The following is a 22,139-nucleotide window of genomic DNA, read 5'->3' as shown; positions in this document are numbered from 1 at the left end:
CCTGCCCACCAGAGGGCCCAGGACCCAGCTCTACCCACCAATGGGCAGGCAACAGTCCCAGAATCCCCTAGGCCCTGTCACTGCCTTCCAGGGAGCCTACTCTAGCCTCTGGATCAGCCTCAACCACCAGGGGGCAGACATCACGTTCAGGAAAACCACAGTCCTGACTCGGGCTCACAGCAGGCCAGATACTGTCCTGAGACCAGCTGGACTGGGGCCCTGCCCACGAGCAGGCCAACACAAGCTTCGGGACACACTGGACCCTGCGCAACCCCCCTGCCCCGCCCACCCAGAAGCTTGACACCAGCTCTGGGATCCCAGGGCCCTGCAACCAGACTCCAGGACCCAGCTTTGCCTGCTAGTAGTCTGACACTAACCCTAAGACCTGGCTTCACCCACAGGTGGGCGGACAACAGCCCCAGACTTTTCTGGACCCTGAGTCTACCCACCAATGAGCCAGAACTAGCCTGGATGGGTTGGTCGGGGCCTGTGGTTCCCCAAGTCAGTGGTTTCATGACCCAGTCCCACCAACCAGCAGGTGGCAGCCTCTGCACAAGGCAGGGCCTGGCAACCAGCTGGACGAAGCCTACCAGACACCCACATAGTCAGCCTTCCACAGAAAGAGGACTCGCAAAGCCCTCATGGGGGAACCCCTAGAGCATAGAGCTCGGGTGACGTGACGAGAGGGGAGTGCACTGCTGGGACGCATAGGATGTCTCCTACAGAAGGTCACTTCTCCAGCTTTGGGAAACGTAACCAACCTACCACATACATAAAAATAAAAACAGCAACTTAGGCAAAATGAGATGCATAGAGCAAGAAGTTAGAAGGTTTTAACACAGAGAAAGTATAAAGAACAACCGGAGATGAAGAATATACTAAATGAAATGAAAAATACTAGAGGGAATCAACAGTAGACTAAATGGTACAGAGGAATGGAAGACAGAATAGTGGAAATCACTGATGGTGAACAGAAAAAAAAAAGATAAAAGAATAAAAAGAAAACAGGACAGTTTAAGAGACCTCTGGGACAACATCAAGCACACTAATATTTGCATTATAAGGGTCCCAGAAGGAGAAGAGAGAGAGAAAGGGGCTGAGAAAATATTTGAAGATTTAACAGTTAAAAACTTCCCTAACCTGAGAAAGGAAACAGTCATCCAAGTCCAGCTATCCCAGAGAGTCCCATATAGGATACAGCCAAAGAGGAACACACCAAGACACACTGTAATTAAAATGGAAAAAATTATAGATAAGGAGAGAATATTAAAAGCAGCAAGGGAAAGGCAACAAATAACGTACAAAGAAACTCCCATAAGGTCACCTCTGGCTTTTCAGGAGAAATTCTGCAGGCCAGAAGGAAGTGGCACAATATGTTTAAAGTGATGAAAGGGAAAAACCTACAACCAAGAATACTCTACCCAGCAAGGCTTTGTTCATATTTGGTGGAGAGATCAAAGTTTTACAGACAAGCAAAAGCTAAAAGAATTCAGAACTACCAAACCAGCTTTAAAAGAAATGTTAAAGGAATTTCTCTAAGCAAAAAGAAAAGGCCACAATTAGATATGTGAAAATTACAAAATGAAAAGGCTCATCAGTACAGGCCAACACACAGCAAAGTTATACCCCATCTTATTGCACTTCACAGATGCTGCATGTTTTACAAATTGAAGCTTTGTGGCAACCCTGCATACAGCAAGTCTATTGGCATCATTTTTCCAACAACATTTGCTCACTTTGTGTCTCTGTGTCAATAACAACAACAACTACAACATAGTTCTGGCTTTTTTTTAAAACTGAACTAGTATTTATTGGACAGCTACTGTGTACAAAGTTGTTTTAAGCTCTAAGTTGTAAAAAACACGCAAAGATCCCTATTTGTATGGAACTTACATTCTTGTTATGGAGAATCATAAGAAAAAATAAATAAGTAATCTGTACATTATATAAAAAGACAAAATGTGCTAGAAAGGAAATAAAGCAGAGAAGGGAGTGTCAGGACCTGGAGGTATTCAATTTTTTGAAACGTGACCAATAAAGGCTTTCCTGAGATGGTTATACTTGAGGAACAACTTGAAGGCGGTGAGGGAGTGAGCCACGTAGCTCTCTGACAGATTTCTGGCAGAAGAAGTAGCCAGTGCACAGGCCTCAGTTTGGAGGATGCCTGGTGGTTCAATGGTAAATTGAGCAAGAGAGATACCGGTAGCAGATGAGACCAGAGAGTGATAGGGAACCAGAGTTTTTGGGTTCTTAGAAGCCATTGTAAAGGCTTTGTCTTAATACCCCAAAGCCTCCCTTTCTCAAGCAGAGTAAAAGCCAAATTCTGTTATATAGAGAAGAACCTGAAATGGAGTAAAGAGGAAGAAGGGAAACCAGTTAGAAGACAACTGCAATAATCCAAGTGAGATGTGATAAAGGACTGGACCAGGACAGCAATGATGGAGTTGGGGAGATGTGGGTGCATTCTACATAGTTTGAAGATACAGCTGATGGGATTGGCTTATCAATAGGACCTGGAATAAGAGAGCAAGAGATAAATCAGGGTTAACTCAAAATGATTTGGCCTGAATAGCTGGACAAATAGATGTACGTTTAATTGAGATGGGAGAGAGTACGGATGGAGAAGGCTTTGGAGGAGAGAGGGGAGTGGAAACAGATCAGGAGTTTTGTTTGAACATGCTGCTTTTCAGTTCCCAGTGAAGATATCCATTAGGCTATAGTTGGAAGTACAAGTCTGGGCTGTTGTCATCATAGATATTATTTAAACAAATTAGATTGCATGAGATCCCAAAGGGACTGAGTGATGTATCAAGAAATGGAGAGATATAATGACTATGCAGTGGGACACACTGATGTTAAGAGATTAAGGAGCTGATATGGATTCATCAAAGGGGGTTGAGAAGGAGGAGCCAGTGAATAATAAGAAATTATGTGGTGCTTCCTGGAAGTTTCTAAGTTTAAAATTTATTTCAGGGATGAGAGAGTCATAAATAAGTTAAGATATTAGTTAAGTAAAAATGCAGTTAGTCATACTATTAATAAAAGGAATAAAAGATTATTAATAAAAATAATAAAGTCAGATATTATTAATTAATAATTATACAAATGAATGTAAAATATAAAACTGAGATAAATGCTACAGAAGAAAAGACACTGTTTCCGAACAATAAATAATAACAAATAAGGATAGGGGAGACATGGGGTTGGGAATGCTTCTCTAAGGAAGTGATCTTGAGATGAAAGATTTGTACAGTTTAACACTGATGGTGAAATGAGGAGGGTTTGGAAGTGTTACAGCCAGAGTGGCTGACCTTTGCAATGGCCCAAGAAAAGAGTATAATCGAGTAAAAAGAATGGTGTGGCTTGAAGCCCACATGCGCACACACATACACACACACAAGACATCAATGTGGCAACGTAGGTACGGAATCATGTATGTTTAGGAGGAGCTTTCTTGAGATGCACTCAAGAAATGAGTTAATAGGAATTAATAAATCTCAAAAAGAAATAGAGAGAGAGGTAATTCCAAGGATGGTTTTAGTGACTTTTTCATATCAGAGCTCCAGATAACTTCTATATGACTCTCTTAATCTTCCCCTCATCGTCACAAAATGGCTGCTGCAGCTCATAGCATATAACTTCTAAAAAAATATTTAAGGCAGGACAGAAGAGGCAGGGACTTTCTTCTCATACAACTCTACCTTTCTGCCCGTTAATAAAATACTTCTCAGAGGCCTTCAAACAAGTTCACTTTACTGTAATTGGGCAGAACTGGGATAAATGGCCATTCCTAGTTGCAATGGGAACTGGGAATACAACTTTCTGTTGATTTTACATTCAATTTTGAAGGGTGGTAATGCTGGTAAATGTTTAACAAATGGCTTTCTGAAGGGAGGGCACATGTTTATACATATATAAGTGTATCATAAATTTCATTGATATAAAGGATGTATAGTACACTATTTACAAATAATTGATAATAATCTATACAGTATTCTTTACTGTAAATTCCATATACCTAATTGATACACACAAAATGTGTCCACTGACTTTTTCGAAACATTATATCTGTAGCCAAACTGCGGTTGCAGCTCCTGAGAGTAGTTCACCTTGAATGTTAATTGCTAATTTCATTTGAGTTAAAGAATGATGCGAAAGTGAAACCACACAGATGATGTACGTCAGAACGTAATGGCAGGGCAGGGATAAAGACACAGATATAGAGAATGGACTTGAGGACGGTGGGTGGGAGGAAGCTGGGGCGAAGTGAGAGTAGCATCGACATATATACACTACCAAATGTAAAATAGTTAGCTAGTGGGAAGCTGCTGCATAGCACAGGGAGATCAGCTCGGTGCTTTGCGATGACCTAGAGGGGTGGGATAGGGAGGGTGGGAGGGAGGCTCAAGAGGGAGGGGATATGGGGATATATGTATGCATATGGCTGATTCACTTTGTTGTACAACAGAAACTAACACAGCATTGTGAAGCAATTATACTCTAATAAAGATGTATTAAAAAAAAAGTTCACCTGTTTATCAGTGATGTGAGGACATCTTTGCTGAACCTTTGAATACCAGCAAGATTTCCACAATGTTTTACAGTTTTCACAGTATAATTGCTATTGACATGACATTTTAAAATTTAATTTACATTATTAACATTTTTCCATCACTCTCTTAGGTCTAGACAATCAAAAAACTTATTAATTCTTGATTTATAGCATTTGCCTATTTCCTTGGTGTAAATACTCCCAGCTTAGCTAAGTTCATGCTACCAACATGGCATCCTCCATATGGGACCAAGAAGCGATGTGCAGTAGTAAGTAGCATACCACTATATATAATTTCCACTATACGGATGCAATAAATGTAGAAAAACACAGGAGCAAAGATAATAGGACAAGGTAGTAAGATACTTGGAAATGATGAGTTTTGACCTTTTATTCCCTTGTTTTTAATGTAATTAATTGTGAGTTTATGTAACTTGGTTTTTAACAATGTCTATGTTTAAAAAATGGTTTGCAAAACTCCTGGAAACTGAGCAATTGGCTCTCACAGACCTCTTTGGATCAGGTCCACCAGCAAGGCATAATATCAGCAAGGAAGGAGAAAAGGGATGGCTGTTGGGTTTATAGACTTTAAATATTTTAATTCAGTAACATACAACAGCAAGAATTTTTCCTCTCCCAATTGTGTATAATAATTAGAGATCTGTTAATTACATGGGCCCCATGGTATTTCTGGATTCATGAAGGAAAAAGGCATCTTTGAATCTTTTTTCTTTTTCTCACCAACTTTTGCCACCTCTTCCTTACTTCCCTCTCTAGCTTCTAATATTCCTATATCAAGAGCAAAAATAATATTGATTTCCATCACAGACAAAATGTCCAATGAAAGGTAAAATAAAACTGCAGTGAATTGAATATTCTCTATTTAATGCCTGACTGATTTTAAGGCTCCCAGATAATGAATGGTATAAAAGAATTTAAAGCTGTCCTGAAAGGAGATAATTCAGTTCAAGCCCCTCATTCTATAGATGTGAAAATGGAGACACATCATGTTCAAATGTCCAGCCTAAAGTTACCAAGCTAGGTGGTGGCAGAGAAAAGATGAGAACTTTAGCCTCCTGATCGTAAAGGGCATACCTTTTACACTGCTCTACACCAAACCTTAATTTCTGGGCCATCTTTGTCAGGAGAACTGTTAGCATATTCTTTGGGTGTAAAAAGAAAGGACTGTCCCATCAATCAGATTTCCATGCCCAGCCTGTTAAACCCACCACTGGCACAATTACAGCGAAGTGCTGCTCCAGTTCCAGTGCTGGAAATAAACTGAGGTCTCATAGCAGCCATTATAGTCTAATTATATTTGACAGCTAACCTGACAGGTTTTGTTTATTTGTTTTTTTATTCTTTCAGTGCCTATGGCTTGAAAAAATGAATCACACTATCAAAACCATCTTAGCCTTCAGGAGTTCTCTCTTTGCTTCATTGAAAAGCTTACAAAAGCATCTATTTTCAGCATGCCTGGTGAAAATAATAAAGGAAATAATTTTACTGAGAAGTCTGTTTAGAAATGCATGACTCATGTGATACCCAGTGATGGTCAGCTGCCACTGGTGCCCTGTGGTACCCTGAATAAGGGCATGAGAATCAGGAGTATCATACAAGAAATCACATATGACGTCTTTCGTGAACAATGTGAGGTAGGGTATTATTTTTTTAATTGAACTATAGTTAATTTACAATGTGTGTTTATTATTTTTAATCCTCCAAGGATGAGGCAACAAATATGTCTAGAAAACGTGGGCAAAGTAGCACATAAAATTGAATGAAGTTCATAATGTCATTATTACTAGTCGATGATTAACAGATTACATTTGACTCTACCTTAATTTGTTTTTCCCCAGATCACTTCCCTCGTAGAAATATCAACAGTATATACTCAGATTTGATGTAATAAATAGAAATTGATCATTTTAGAACAGAGTCCCTAGCTAAAAATCTCTGGTTTCTTTCCGATCTCATCCTAATTTTACCAGTGCTTTGGCTGAGACCATTGACATCCTGAGTGGCTCAAAGCAAAATAATAAAAAAAACACTTTGACTCGTAGTGTTGAGATCCAATTCCACACCAATATGTTGAAATAATAATTTGATCCTAATAAAATGAAGTATAGTAAGGATCAACATATTTGAATTAAGAAGGAAAAAAAATCAAAGCAAAAGAAAAGAAAAAAAAGCCAATAAGGAGAAGATAGACTCAAACAGCGATAGCAGTCTGTGCAAGAAAAGGTTGTAGTTGGCTGCAAACGCATCATAAGGCAATGTTGTAACAAGACTGTAAAGAGCATGTATGTGTGCATATTGAATCTTCCCTTCCTCTGAGAAGTACAAATGCAAGCTCATACTAGCTCCTCTCCAGCCCAGACTTGAGAGATCATACCTGGAGTGCAATCACCTTCAGCAATACTTGTTTTCATTTCCCATGGCTTTGTATAAGTTAAGCTTCACTTGCATACCACTGGAACTCAATTTTGAGGGTTTGGGCACCATTGCATTTGCTCATTCATCATGTGCTTATAGAGTTCCCTCTTCTAAGTTATGCTTCTAACTCCCTGTTCTAATGTGACTGTTGCTGTTTTTGCCAATGTGAGAAATATATTTTATACCTCCATTTTATACACTGTTGTATACAGAGTGATTTCAAGAACTGAAGCTTTCTAGCTTAATGAGAGTAGACTGCACTATGTTTAGCTGTAGGCAGGACACAAGAGGAAGAAACACAAAGGGGAAGAAACACAAAAGGGGAAGAAACACAAAAGGGAAGAAACACAAAAGGGGAAGAAACACAAATATACGGACGGTTTTATAAATGGGAGTAATTTATCAGATAGAAGCTTCCAATAAGTAAGTTATAATATTTCTTTTAACTCAAAGAGTCTATGATTCAGTGTTGAATCATTGCTTTCTTCACCATTTATATCTAAAATCGCCTGACTGTACATAATTTTACTCAAGATGATGGAGAACTCCATAAACTTCATTTAGGTTTCTATTAATTTGTAATCTCTCTCTCTCTCTTTTTTTTGGCAGGTGGCATGTGGGATCTTAGTTCCCTGACCAGGGATCGGAGTCTGCACCCTCTGCAGTAGAAGCACGGAGTCTTAACCACTGGACTGCCAGGGAAGTCCCTGTAATCTCTCATTTAAAACACAGCAATGACTGAAAAGTTTTGCTCAAGTACTATTCCTTCCACTTGTTAGCATTAATCACTCAACCTGGAAGAATGAGTAGTGGCTATTTACAAATGTATACCTATTCTTTGATCTTAATTTTCCTACCTAGGTTTTCATACATTTAATTAGCTTACAGATAATTCACTTATTAGATCATAAAATTTATGTGTGGATTTAATATTGCATAGTCTGTACATAGGGCTGTTTAATAATGGAGAATTCTGTTTAATCAACATGTTGAATGTGAAGCCAATTCATAATTTGAAATGTCGACAACAAAGTCCATCATCCATCCTGATTTAATCAGTCATATTTTATTAAGAGCTACTCAAAAGCAGGTGAGAATATCCGCAAAAGGATCAGTTCATAATATTTAAGTTAGCATTCTACAACCATCACTAACCATAGTGTTCTGATATTAATTATACAGAAGTATGCCATTTTCTAAAGGAGCACCACAACTCCTTAAAAATTAACACTAAGATTAGTCATTAGAAATGTAAAATCAAATGGAAGTGTGTATGAAATCCATCCTTCTTTATGAGGATGTCAAAATGATAGGAGAAAACCCCCTAAAAGATAGACATTGCGTCATTGATCTCCAAATAAAATATCTCAGATTGTAAGTCCCTTAGGACACTCCATTATTTTGAGGTGAAGCGATTAAATGTTCTCTTTTATTTTCCAAGTTGCACTGACTGCCAAAGAAAACTTCTGAAGGTCCCCTTCAAGCCAAAATATGTTTCTTGTGTTAAATCATTCTTTCAACCACCACTATGTCTATTCTACCCATTATATAGGGTTCATATTTGATTGATAAGTAGGGGAATGATGTCAGCGTTATACAAAATTTTATTGGTTCATATGTGATATTTCTCAAGCAAAATGAGCCAGACAAAAGTAAACAGATCATACCCTATAGCAGAAAAGAAAAAAAGCCATCATCTCAGCTACTGCCCTGGCAGTGAGAACCCTTCTAGATCATTCCAACTGAATGCAAGCAGACAGGGCTTCCTCCCTAGACAGGCTTACCGTCAGCTTTATTCAACCAGCACAAGTTGTGCTTCCTTCCAAGTCCACCTTATCAGCCTCACTGACTGAGATCTCCGTTTCCATGTGCTTTGTTTCAGTACTTATCACAACTCCTTACTTAAAGTTTTTGGACATTATTAAAATATTCTATGGCACCATTCAGCTACACTAAGCTGTCTGCCTAGTTAACTCCACAGGCAATTGTTATTTTTTTTCTGTTTGTGCTTTGGTTAAAAAAAATATTTACTTAAAATTGGCTTTGTCATCCCCTGCTACTATGCAGAACATGAGGTCTTTTGGTAACATGTGTCATTATAGACAAATATTCTACTATGATAGGCACAGGAGGTCTAGAATTGAATAATACACAGTCTATGGCATCATACGGCCCAGAGTTTAGGGAGAAGGGCATGCAAATTATGAGTTTTAACACAATGTGATAAGTGCTATTGCTATCCTAGTTAATTTGTGCTTTCAGAGGTTAAAAGGGCCAAATATGATGGGATTTACTACTTTCTAAATGGCGCATTCCATGATAAAGTTAGGTGATTTTCAGAAACTTGCTATATTGAACTAGAATTCTTATTCATTTACTCAATCAGCAAGCATTAATGGATAGCTTCTGTGAGTCAGAAACTTTTCTGGACAACTGGAGTTGAAGCGGTGAGCGAAACTGGACCTGGCCTTACTGTTATAAAGTTTAGATTTTAGAGGCAAAAATAGACAGTCAACAAATACACAAGAAAATGAATGAATCTGGGAATAAATAAATTCATGTCATAAGTTTCCCTGAAGTTAAACGGGGCAATAGGACAGAGAGTGACTGTACAGGTTAATTCTCTATAGGGTAGTAAATGAACACTTATGTGGTGGACTGGGGTTCAGCAAATAGAAGATAAGGGGGAGAGTTTTGTAGGCTGAAGAAACTAAATATCAAAGCCTTGAGGCAGTCAACAGTACGTTTGGGGAACAGAAAAGGTGACAGGGATGCTGGTGGGGAAGGTAAACAGAGGTCAGGCAACATATTGGTCCTCGGGAATTTGGATTTGATTCTGGGGGAGACGGGAGGATACTGGAATGCTTTATGAAGGCAAGGGATATGAGATGGTTTATGTTCTGAAAATGTCGGTTTGACTGCCATGTGAAGAGCCAATTGCTGGACTGCAAATATGGAAGCAAGGAGACAATTATAGCATGCTAGGTGAGGTATGACAGTGGCCTGATGAGCATAGAGGGGGCCATGAGCAATGGAGATGAAGTAAATAGACCAGGATATGGTTTGGTGTTAGGATATGTAGAACTTGCTAGTGGATGGAATGTGTTGGTGATGAATCAACAACAACAAAGAAAGCCATCAAGTAAATATGGACCATTCTCTATATCCCTCCTCTGTTTGTTCCTTCACTCTTCATTACTGGAGATTTTCAAGTTAGGTTGGATGACAACTTTTTCTGGCTATTATACAAGTTTTTCTACCTCACTTTCTGTATTGGAGCAATTTCATCTGTAAAGAGGCATACATCAAATGATTTGTAAGTGGGACATTTTTAGAGAATATTATTCATTTAACAGAATGAACTGTTAGGGAAGAAGTGTGTATCAATGACATTCTTTCTGTAATCCAAAAGGCCAAGTCAAAAGCTTTCCATTATATACCTGTAGATATCCTCTATACTTCATGTCCCCTCTTTCAAACATACATCCCATACTTGTACATGTACGCTCTTCAACCTTCAACCTCCCTCCAGAAAAATAAAATGATCAGTAAGCACTCTGATCCAAAAGAAAGAGGCAAGGAAAAAGCATTGATTTATATTAAATCACTGAATGCAAATGTGGTGTGAGAGGATAAGAATGTTTGGCTAGAGCTACAGTATAATAAAATAAATTATATGCTAGTCATTGAAAGCTCTTGTCCATGTAAGTGAGCAGAAATATATAGTATTTACTTATTATCTCCAACCCAAGTAGTAAATTATCACCGAAATGGCAAAGGCTGAAGTGGACATAAATTTGGAGTTTGTTGTGCTGAGAAGTTTGGAGCTTGGTACATATTTCAAAAGCCTTTGGAGGCTACCGATCATCATGATATGCAGCCCAATGCTGCAGATAAAGTATAAAGGTGATTTCTAGTTTGAAACTTAACCAAGGCTCTCCTGACTTACAGTGAGAAGATTCTTTTTCTTTGGTAGAGTTTACAGATTACGTTTTCTTTCTTTTCAGCTTCAGATCTATTGCTAAACTACCAAACTATTTATATTTCACTATCCTCTGGGAAAGAGTTTAAAAATATTAATCTATCCACCATTTATTTTTATTTTGGTTACAGATTGATTGATTCAACAATTATCTATTAACTCACCGTACAGCAGACACTGTTCCAGGCACTAGAGAGTGATGAACAAAAGTGATGTAGACGCTACCTCCAGAGAGTTTATAACCTAGTGAGGGTCAGAAAGAGAATAAAACAAGTAAATATGTATGAAATCAATAAACTAAAGAAAATAGGAGTGGTAAAAGAGGAGAAAAATTTGAACTATTTTTCATGAAAGTTTGCTTAAAGTAAGTTATACATGTATACTGGAGTTATAAATTAGCTTAGTCTATTGGGCAGCTGACTTTAAAGAGAACACAGTTGTGAGTTTAATCTTTGAATAGTCTAGTTAGCATTTTACTCAGTGGTGGTTATTTGCTTGCAAACAGTTGTTTAGCATAATGGCGAAAGGACACATTGTTCGCATGGATGAGTCCAGACTTATCACCACTTCTGATAAGGACATGTCAAGTATATGGCTGACTGTTGGTGGCTTAGTAGTATCATTTTACCAAGTAAAACAAGTTCTGTTTTCTTCCATTGGTACTCTATTATAGATTCAGCACTATATGTTTGCAGTCTTATATCAAGGCTGCTCTACTTATGTTCCGTGTATGTGAAAAGCAATTTGTTTTCTTTTAATGTTGGCGGTAGTTAATGGCTTCTTCCATTGTGGCAATGCCATATGGTGCCATTTTCTCATCCTTTTGCTCCCACAGCTACCTCCTGCCCCATGCAGAGTTTCTCAAAAAGCAGACTTACGTAATTACCTCAGGAAGCCAGCTCCAGTAATGTCACAGAAATATAATACTCTGTTAAACTAAGACAATCTAAAGCACATGGGAATGAAAAATGACTGGAAACTACATTGCCTGGTTGCTCTTCAGACTCACGGAGTTTTCAATATCTTTCTCGTGATGTTACAGAGCTTTTTTGGATAACTTGTATTTCTCTGTTCTAGTACCCTTCCCAAAGAGAGATGCGCAGAGAATCCTGATTCTTTTGCAAACATTAAAACGAAAATTTATTTTGCTGAAATATAGTACATTATATCTAGGCTGACACTGAACTGCTTTTTAAATTTTTTTAACATTTCAACCCATTTTCATGTGTGTACTATCATTCATTTATGAGCCTGTGAATTCTCTTTAGCCTTCTAATTTCTATTCTAGGGAACAAATTGCAGATCCTTTTTGTGTTAATCATCAATTATCCTACTCGATTGCCTTAAGGACTCTGCAAACTACACCTGGTGTGTGTCTTGCCAGGTTTAATTATTGAAGAGTTTTTGAAAGCACCAGGATTTCATTAGTGATCAGTATAGACTGGGCCAGTCTTCAACTACTTTGTGTTCATTATTAAAGCCTGAGGTTCCAATGTTAACTTGGAGACAGAGAACTGATGAAACTGGTTAAACAAATGTCTAATGAGGCAAGTAGATGCTGCCTCCGATTTTAACCTGCCTCTGGGCTTTGAAAAATTTAAATGGCCCCAGTGACAGGTTATCACACTACGTACTGCCACTATCCATCTAATGACTATTTCAAGCTGAGTTGAGAGGCATAAAATAATATAAGTTAGGAATTCCAGGAAATATATAGTGTTACAGGTAATTGTGCCTACCAACCATTAATATGCTGAGTCTCAATCCTACTGTTTTGACCTATCACAAAAAACAAAGATCAGAGGCAACCAAAACCTTCAGCAAAAAACCATTCATAGGGTGTGAACATTGTGAGATTCAACAATAAATGACCTGAAATTCCAACAACACAGAATGACACTCTAAAACCTTTATAACAATTACAAGGTATCTTGGGGACATAACTCTCCTAGCAAAAGGTACTCATTAGCCTCCTCATTAACATGGATAGAAGATGTAGGGGGATGTATACCACTGGAGTTAGGCCAAGAATGGGACAAGTTGGCTTTTGCTGGTTGTAGAGTGTTCAAGGAGAAGATGGTCTCTTTGGTCTAGTGTGGGTGAGTGCTACAGAAATTATTCCAAATAAGAAGTAGACACCTGGCCAGGGAGAAATTTAGCAACATAAGTAATCCCACTTCTGTTAAAGGAGAAAACTTGACCGTTGCCCTTAATTAAAGGAAGACATTGTGAATGTCTTTTTAAGTTCTCTGCTACTGGAGCTTTTGTGTCATAAATCCATGATAAGTGGTTATGTGTGTAGAGAGTTACATAATCTTATTGTATATCAGTTTCATAATCACTAAATTGAGCTGCGAGAGAAGATCTGGTGAGAATTAAGATTCTTTTCTGTTCTCAAAGTCTGTTGGTCTAGAAATCCATGGAAAAATGATAATATAAAGAGTTTTAATAATATTTTGAGATATGGTAGGTCTCCCTCAACACAGAAACAAAGAGCTTGCCTTGAAACCAGGTTTGAGCTTGTAAGTAATGTAATTTCAATAGCCATTTTTTATACTGTGTTGGTTACTACTGAAGTTAATTTGCCCAGTACTGTTAGCTTTTGGGGATCTTTCTTGCCCAATCACTATAATTAGATGGACAAGACCTGGAGAAGAAAAAAGAAGAAGAAGAAGAAACTGGGAGAGACATGCATTTTCATCTTCATTGATTTCAATCTCTTAAGTTTGTATGAGACTATTTCCCCAAGAGTCTTACCATCAGGTGATGGGTAAGTAGATTTTTGAGTATGCAGAAAAATTAACTTAGCAAGTTCAACACAGCAATATTTTCTTGATGTAAAAAAATATATTCATCAATAAAATTCAATTTCATACACATTTATTGAGTACCTACTAACAGCAAGGGATTATGCTAGATTCTGTTGAAAAGACTAACGCAGAAATAAGTACTTTACCTCAAGGAGCTTTTAACTAGTGGAAGGTACAGAAATACAAAATAATGTAGATTGTGAGAAAAACATGTTATGTGGAAGACATTAATTGCAAATGTAAGAAATGAGCAGAATTTAAGGAAAAAAGGAGTCTTTCAGTGGCTATTGAAGGATGGATGTGATTTCAACAGGAGATTAATACACACAAAAGAGAACATCACTTTTTAGTAATGTACACATAGAGCTCAGTGTAAATAATTCAGTGTTCAAAGAGTACATTTATGCTTAAAAACTCACCAAAAATTTAAAAGGAATAGAAAAGGTTTCTTTTCAATTAGTAGTCTTGGTCTTTATTCAAGTTCAATAAAAATAAAAACTATGGATGGTGAAGAAACCTAGCTGAACTGTTCTGATGGAAATTCAAGCAACGAACTTGTTCTATGTCAACTCAAAACCAGAAAGTACTGATGAAGCTCTCCTAGCTCTTGGAAGTAGGTGTTTCAGAAGTGCAAGTAACGGGAGCAACCTCATTTTCTGCCAGCTGGCTTTTTGTTTTGCTTACTGTATTTATTCAGTTTCATTTTTTTAAACTAGGCTTGGATATTAATTTTCCATTAAAAGCTCTTTTCTGAGTCCCAAGGGTAGACACACATTTATAGATTATGTAAAAGTCTAGGTTTGGTTTCAGAATTGTCCTCTCCAAGGCTCCAGCACAGAAGAAAGGGGTATGTCTAAATCCAGAATCCAACACAAATAACAGGACAGATCTCAGATGGGCAACTGGCAGGGAGAATTACATGAATTCCCAGCTCCTTTCCTTTGACTTCAGCCTTCTGAAAGAAAGGCTGCCCTAACCATGGCTTGCCTCACTGCATTCAATTTTTCTTCTTTTGTCATTTACTGAAAATTATTTTCTACATATTTCCAATAACTATCTAACAGTCAGATCCTCAGTCTTCATCTTCTCAGTTACCCTGAAGCATGGAACCTATTGACCTTCCCAACCTCCTTAGTTCCTAAAACATGGAATTCTCTTTTCTCCTTTTCCTAATAACTATGGCAGATAACATTTATTGATGGGCCACACAGTTAGTAAGGGCTTTACACAGATTATCTCATTTCATCCTCATAACTCACCACAGGAGTAGATGCTACTTTAATCTGCATTGTACAAAAGACAAAACAAAATAAAAAATAAACCAGGAAGGGTTTGCAGACGTTAGGCAGTTTTCTGAAGGTTACCTTCTCATTACTTTCGTTCTTTTTTTCCATAAAAATGAGTGTTTTTCACAGTTTCTCTACTTTTGTTCTCTTTTTTTTGTTGTTGTTCTTGCTTCTTCTGTGATTTTACCTATTCTCAAAACCTTACATAGTAATCATGGGCAAATGATTTCTGAATCAATGTCTCTAATCTCCCAAATGCCTAATATCTTCTAAGAATGCCAGCCAAGCTCAGATTTCCAAAAGTGTCATATCATTAAATCAGGAAAATTGTGGCCTTCTTTCCATATGGTAGTCAGCATGCATCCCTTCACCTTTAGGCAATAGCTCCAGATTTGAGGAAACTAACCCTGCCTCCACTGGCTACAGTCTGGTGGGATGTCAGTCAAGGTAGCCTGCCCTGTAGTGGCCAGATGTATGGTGCATGAACGCCATTTAATCCCTCTTGATCTGATTAACACAAAGTTTAGAAATAGTAGTTTATTCATTCCAAATACTTAACCTAAAAAAGACAGCACATCAAGTCATATAACCCAGACCCCTAGAGTTATACTGGTCCTTGTCTTTTCTAAGCCTACTTTTTCAGTCTCCTCTCTGAGTCTACAAACTCTCATATTTTTCTAATTCATCTCTTTCCTCTTATGCTAGGTAGAGTCAGTCTCTGTTGCTTACAAAAACAGACAAACACACACACACAACTAATATCTTCAACAATTATTTATTTAGTATCTACCATGGGAGAGGCACTCTGTTAGAGATAAGGGTGCAAAGATGAACTCTTTAGAGTTCAAATAATAAATCCTAATAATAAACAAATTTTACTTTTGTAGGATAGACACACATAAAAGATGTAATTATAATACACTGTGTTGGTGCCATATCCTATAGGCAACCATGAGGCACCTCCGTAAAACTTCAACTTCCTAAGTTCCTTTCTGAGATTTAAAACTAGAACTTAAGACACACTAGCACAGGTATGCAGCCTCGTAGATAGATACAAGACATAACGGAAGCCTAAAGAACGTATTTATCAGAAGATGTCTTGATCAATGTCGGAAGAATAGATTCTAAAAGAAAAGGTTGGAAGTGTCCATATAAGCATTGATCAGCGGAGAGAGAATACCTTCACCAATGGGCTTCCAATAGCAGAGTGAGGTGGTAAAGTTGAAGAACCTGGAGATGAAGGAAGGAAGGAAGGAAGGAAGGAAAGGAGGGAGGGAGGAAGGGAGGGAGGGGGGAAGGGAAGAAGGGAGGAAGCGGGAGAGAGAGAGAAAGAAAGAGGGAGAGAGAAAGGAGGAAGGAAGGAAGGAGGGAGGGAAGGAAAGAGGGAAGGAGGATGGGAGGGAGAGAGGAAGGAACACAGACTCCAGTTGGTCCTACCTGTGTCAGATGATCACCTGGACCAATCACTTTGTCCAGGGATTTGGGAAATCGATTGGCTAGTCTGAATAACCCTGGGGGTGGTATGGCTTTTTGATTGACAGCCCTGCCAGGAACAAATGAAGTGAAGGGGCATTTATAAAACAATAGGAAGAGAAAACAAAAAAGCAATAAATACCCAGAATAATACCCTTCCAAGGGCACTAAATTGAACCTTATAATTCCCATTGTAATTTAACTTTGCCCATGGTTCTTAAGTAACCCTACCTTATGTTATTAGCCTTAGAGTACTTATCCAATCTTATTTTGTCAACTCCTTGAGTATTCTCCTCATCTTTGTGTCTTTAGCATCTTTCACAGTCCTGGAACTATGGGTGCTTGATATGTATTTGCTGGGCTGAATTATAAATAAGCCACTAGAGAATTATTTGATAAGATGAAAAAGATGATGCTTGGCTTGGTGCAGACACCACCCTTGACTATACCTATGATCACCTCGCTGTTACCACTTCCAGCCCAGGAGTGGTTGAGAATCTGGTAGATTAGTCAGCGGTAGAAGCAGACACAACAGTCTAAACACCACCATATAAGCACGTGCTAGATTGTTTACTGGCCACATATGTCTCCCATTCCTACACACATGCCCCTTTATAGTGTGACTTTACTAAGCCTTCATTAAGAAAAATTTCTACCCTTTTGAGTCTGGGCTAAAAGTGTGACTAGCTTTGAACAACACAATGTGCAAGAAGTGGCAATGTGTGCGTTCCAGAGCCTAGACCTCCAGACGCCTTGCACATTCTGTCTTTGAGTTCCTAGGATGCTGCCCTGATACTACCATGCCTTGGAGGGAAGAACCACATAGAAAGATTCAGCTGTCCCAGTAGTCCCAGTTGAGCCTATTCCTTAGGCAACCCACCTGCTAATGCTCCATCATTTGTGAGTACAGGTAAGTCCAGCAGAAAAACCACTCAGTTAACTCACAAAACCATGAGAAATGATCACTGGTTATTATTTCAGACCACTAAGTTTCAGAGTAGTTTTTAACACAGCAATAGAGAACTTAAGTGGAATAAGACCAAGCTAACTTTCCCAGGTGAGCCTTGAGGGATAGTCTCTAAAATATTCTAGCTACTGATGTTACTAGTATGTTGTGCAAATAAATCCAAATGAGAATAAGCAAAGGCTATTTATTCAGAACTTTGTATAGCAAGGGAGTCAGCCACCATCACTTGCGGTTTGGCAGAATCAAAGGCAGGCAGAGGAGTAGGGAAGCTCTATAGTGGAAAGGTATGTGCTGATTGGAAGCTGTTGACATTGGGAAGCTGTATACAGGTAACTAGGATCCAGGCAATCTATGTGATTGGTTAAAGGTACATAATTGGCTATCTCCTTTTGGTTCTAAGTTGAGGTGAGGATAAAAATTAGGGAATTGATAAAAATTTGTGGTCCATTTGAGCCAACAGTTATAAGAGTTCTTGTTTGGCTTCCTGGACTGGTTACTGTAAATAGTACATTGAGCTGGTTGCAATAGATTGTGGGCCAGAGTTCTGTTTTTATAGATGGTCTAATTATTATCCATTTGGAATATTCAGTTCCTCAAAGTTTTACTTTTTTTTTTTCATAAAGAAAATATCTCTCTAAATTGTTCAGAACAGGAGGCCCAGGCTGAGTTTAACCAATATCAACTAAACTGTAGGACGAAGACCTTTGTAAAGAATTTTTTAAGAGGAAAAGATATGGGTAAACGGAGCTTGGGGTATGAATCCCCTGAGGGTAAAGGGGTCCCGGTATTTCATGGGAAAAGCAGTTAAGACAAATCCTCTAAGCTCAATGCTATCAAAAGTCAGCAGAGCAAGAGTAATAGGTATTGCTGTCCATCTTATAAAGCTGTCAAAGCCCCAAGGCAGTGCCAAGAAGTCTCTTTCTAAATGAAGACTCCTAGAATGAGAATAACTCATTAATTCATTTACCTCTATGATCATAAACCAGTTTATTGATTTATTAAGAAAGAAAAGAGCTCAATAAGGGAATGAAACTTGTGACAAACAAGTTTTGATGATTTCCACAGAATTGAAAAATGAAACACTCCTCTTATTTCACTTAGCAAAATCCTATCAAGCACCTGACACATGTAAATCACTATTTATCAGTGAGAGGGCAAAATGGACAAGCTGTGGCTTTTCTTCCCAAGGAATTGGTAGCCTAGCAGGTTCACGGACACTAAAGCATGCATATCCATCCCTAGGATATCATGTAAAGGTGCTAAGTGTGGTAATAGCAATAGGCTGTGGGAGTATGAAAGACCAGAAAGTTCTCTTCTATACTTAAAGGATGGGGAATGATGTCATAGAGTATGTGTTGGTGAAGGAGAGGCTTGAAGGAGGATAGCATTCATATCTTCAAAAATTAAGCTGTGGGCAAGTTCAAGAGGAAGAAAGGGTCCTTGGGATCCTGAAACAAATGACTAAAGCTGCAGGATAAAGACTATTTGTCTGAAGTGTAGAATTTGATTAAAGAACAACAACCCAAAAAAAAGTGAGGAAGGAAATTTTCATCCAGAAGGTGGAGGATCTTGAATGCTTACATAAGAAATTTGACATTTATTCTATAGGATAAGATTCATGAAACTTTCGAGCAGTAGAATGACCTATTCAGAGCATCACTCTCAAATGAGTAATCCAGCAGTGGATTTTTCAATGAAGAAATAAGTTTGGATACAAAGGTACCAGATTGGAAACCACTGGCAAGATCTAATTGGAGTATCAGGATGAAAGTGAGGGGGCAACATAGATTGCCCCAAATTTATTTATAAGTATATAACTAGATGGGGGCTGGGAATTGAAAAGAGAAAAGGAGAAAAAAGAAAAGGAAGTATTCTAAATATAAAATTAGAATACTAAAATTTGCCTATTGCTAACTCTACAAAAGAGTTATCACCCTGTACAATTTCAAATGCCCACTTTACCCTGTGAAATCATAAAGGGGCACACAGAAATACATTTTAAAATGACATATGACCGTATGATTTATCATCATACTTGGAAATTAGGACTCAGATTCGATTTTTTTCCTTATCATTGCTATTTCTTTGAAGAGCTTCCCATAACCCAAATGTTCTCTCAGTGTATCAATGTATTTATGAAATGGTGATGATTTTGGCCACTGTCTCACAGATTTAGAGAAGAAACAAATTGAATTCATTTCTGCAATGCACATTGAGAATTTCAGTGGTTTTCTTTTATTTCAGGAAAAATATATGCTTTTAAAATACTCATAACAGCCAAGGTTAGGCAACTGAAATTGCCTTCTGCTCTATAGAGACTGCATAATACGAACTGGAGGAAAAAAATGATCCTGAAACATGAGGTTTCATATTAAAAAAGGAAAAAAAAATCTAGAACATAAATTATAGTTTTCTTGCAGAATATATAACAGCTCACTGTGGTGCTCCTGTCTCTTGCTGAACAGGGCCAATGGAAAATATTTCTCGATTCAGCATTTTGTTTGATCCCTTACTACACAGTGATTGATCACAGCAATTTCTTTCACATAAACAGAATCCTCCAGATAAGCTTGTTGGAGACACTCAGGGCTATGAATACACTGCAGACCCAAAACTAATATTTTGCTTGCAGTGTTTAAACTCAGTGCCAATAGGGCTCAAACTACTTGTATCATAAAAGCAAAACTCTTTTAAGCATCCTGATTTAATCAGGTTCTAGGAAAAGGGCACTGCCTAAACATGCTTCTCCTGTAGTGGGGTATCTGTCTTTTCACTAGAGCCCCAACGTACAAGCAACAAAACGTATGGTGTAACGCTGGCAGCATCTTTAATCATTAGGAAACGATCCAGCAAGTACTCAGCTATCTCATTTTGGAGAGCAGAAAGCTGTATCAGGAAGGAAGAGAAATGGAGAACAGCATTTCCTGTGATCCTGTACATTTTCTCATATTGATGATGGTCATTTCTGCCACTGGAGCAGCCAGAATTGTAATTTGAGAGGAGTGTCATTTTCTGCAGGTACAAGTTTTGTGTAATCCTCCCATTTAAATGACGTGATCCTGCAGGCTGAGGATTTCATGGCCCACAATTTGTCACTTCTCCACCGCCTGAGAGTGAAACAGTAACTAAATGACAATCAATAGACTGATTTTATTATGTCTGCCTGTTCACCTTGTTTGAACCAATTTTTAGTTTGTTAATTATGTTTTAATATGCCACCAAACATAGAGGTGATCATGATTTTCCAACAAAAGGAAAGAGATCATCAAATGAGGAGAGGTTTAATTAAAATGGACAGAAATCTATAACCGCCCCCCCACTACCATAGTACAATATCTGTATGAGAAATAGACTATTTGCATTTAAAAAATCTTTTGAACTCAACTTTATTTTTCATCTAGATTTAAATGACTAAAATCTTTTAAATACCTACATAGATGTAAAGAATATATTTTTGCACTTTTGATGTAGATAAATAACTTTTTAGAAGTATGGAGCAAATAGATACTATCCCTTGAGTTAAGTGTTTGGAGCCATGCCTGGTAAGATACCCCCTTTTCTATTTAATAATCTGTAAGAAAGTTTGGAAAGAAAAATTTTACAGTTTTAGAACATCAGAGTTTTGGGACAAGGACAGGTATTTAATATAAATAGACTTTAGGAAAATCTTGGGACCCATGAGTGAATGCCATTTTCAAGATGTAGCAATGATGTAAATCTGGGTGTGGGTAACTGGAGTCACCTGGAATGAATGCTGCGTTTAGTACTCTGAATTCTCCATTGTAAACATTAATAGGTAGTGGCCTTGGAAGATGGACTCACCGTGACGTGTCCTCTTTGAAACTCTTTCCTCTTCTCTTGGCATCTGGACTTCAACGTTTTTAGGGTGACTTTAACATTCTTCATCCAAACTGAAAGGCTTTTGAGAATGAAAGGGGGGTTTATTAATAGATACATGAGGAATATTGACAAAAACCAGGGTCGTCCTACAAACTGACATGTATGGTCAACCTCAACATCTGGACTCTGGACTCTTAGGTGGTGTGGTATGAAAATTCCTCTTATATCCCTTCATAAATATGTAATTATGAAGAGATTATGTAATTGTTGGAAAGAATGTTTGCATACATAGCATAAAGTAGGAGAGGTGAGACAGGAGAAAAGAGAAGGTGAAGAAAGTAGCATGAGAAATCCTTTGCATAAAGATGCCATCTAGATGTTAATCACCTTGATGATAACATATTAATACTTTCCTAAAACTGGATAAATTTAATCACCCTTTATAGAGAATTCATCTCTCCCCATTGTTTTTGGTTCTGTGTACCATTTTCTCAGGATACTTTTTAATTTCTTCCTAAATTTCAAATGATGAAATGAGGCAAAAATATGGTCTGACTTTGGCTCACCCAATTATTAGGATTGTTGGTATTGTTTTTGACATAAGCTTGTTTTGTGTTCACCCCCATGAGTGGTTCTACCTCTGGATCCAATTCAAATGCTAGTTAAATAATTTTAATATCTTCCTTTGTCCCTCCAAGAGCAAATCTGTGATGGAGTTGATGAAGCAAGATGGTTATCTTGCCCTGAACTAGGTATAAGAGGTGATAGGTTCTAGGTAGGCTCTTCCAGTTAG

At 37.9% G+C, this 22,139-nt stretch overlaps 1 long non-coding RNA gene across 1 annotated transcript in view; it reads right to left on the bottom strand.

Moving 5' to 3' along the window:
- The window catches only part of LOC125965538 (uncharacterized), a 36,562-nt gene extending 15,134 nt beyond the window's left edge, over positions 1-21,428 (bottom strand). The window contains exons 1-2 of the long non-coding RNA XR_007479546.1: positions 21,329-21,428; positions 11,135-11,213 (exon numbers count right to left, since the gene is read on the bottom strand). This is a non-coding gene — a long non-coding RNA (uncharacterized LOC125965538). The remainder of the gene's footprint in view (positions 1-11,134; positions 11,214-21,328) is intronic.
- Between the last annotated feature and the right edge of the window lie 711 nt (positions 21,429-22,139).

The sequence above is a fragment of the Orcinus orca genome, chromosome 10 (assembly GCF_937001465.1).
Source record: "Orcinus orca chromosome 10, mOrcOrc1.1, whole genome shotgun sequence".
Taxonomy (NCBI): Eukaryota; Metazoa; Chordata; class Mammalia; order Artiodactyla; family Delphinidae; genus Orcinus; species Orcinus orca.
This window is presented reverse-complemented; position numbering and strand designations above follow the sequence as displayed.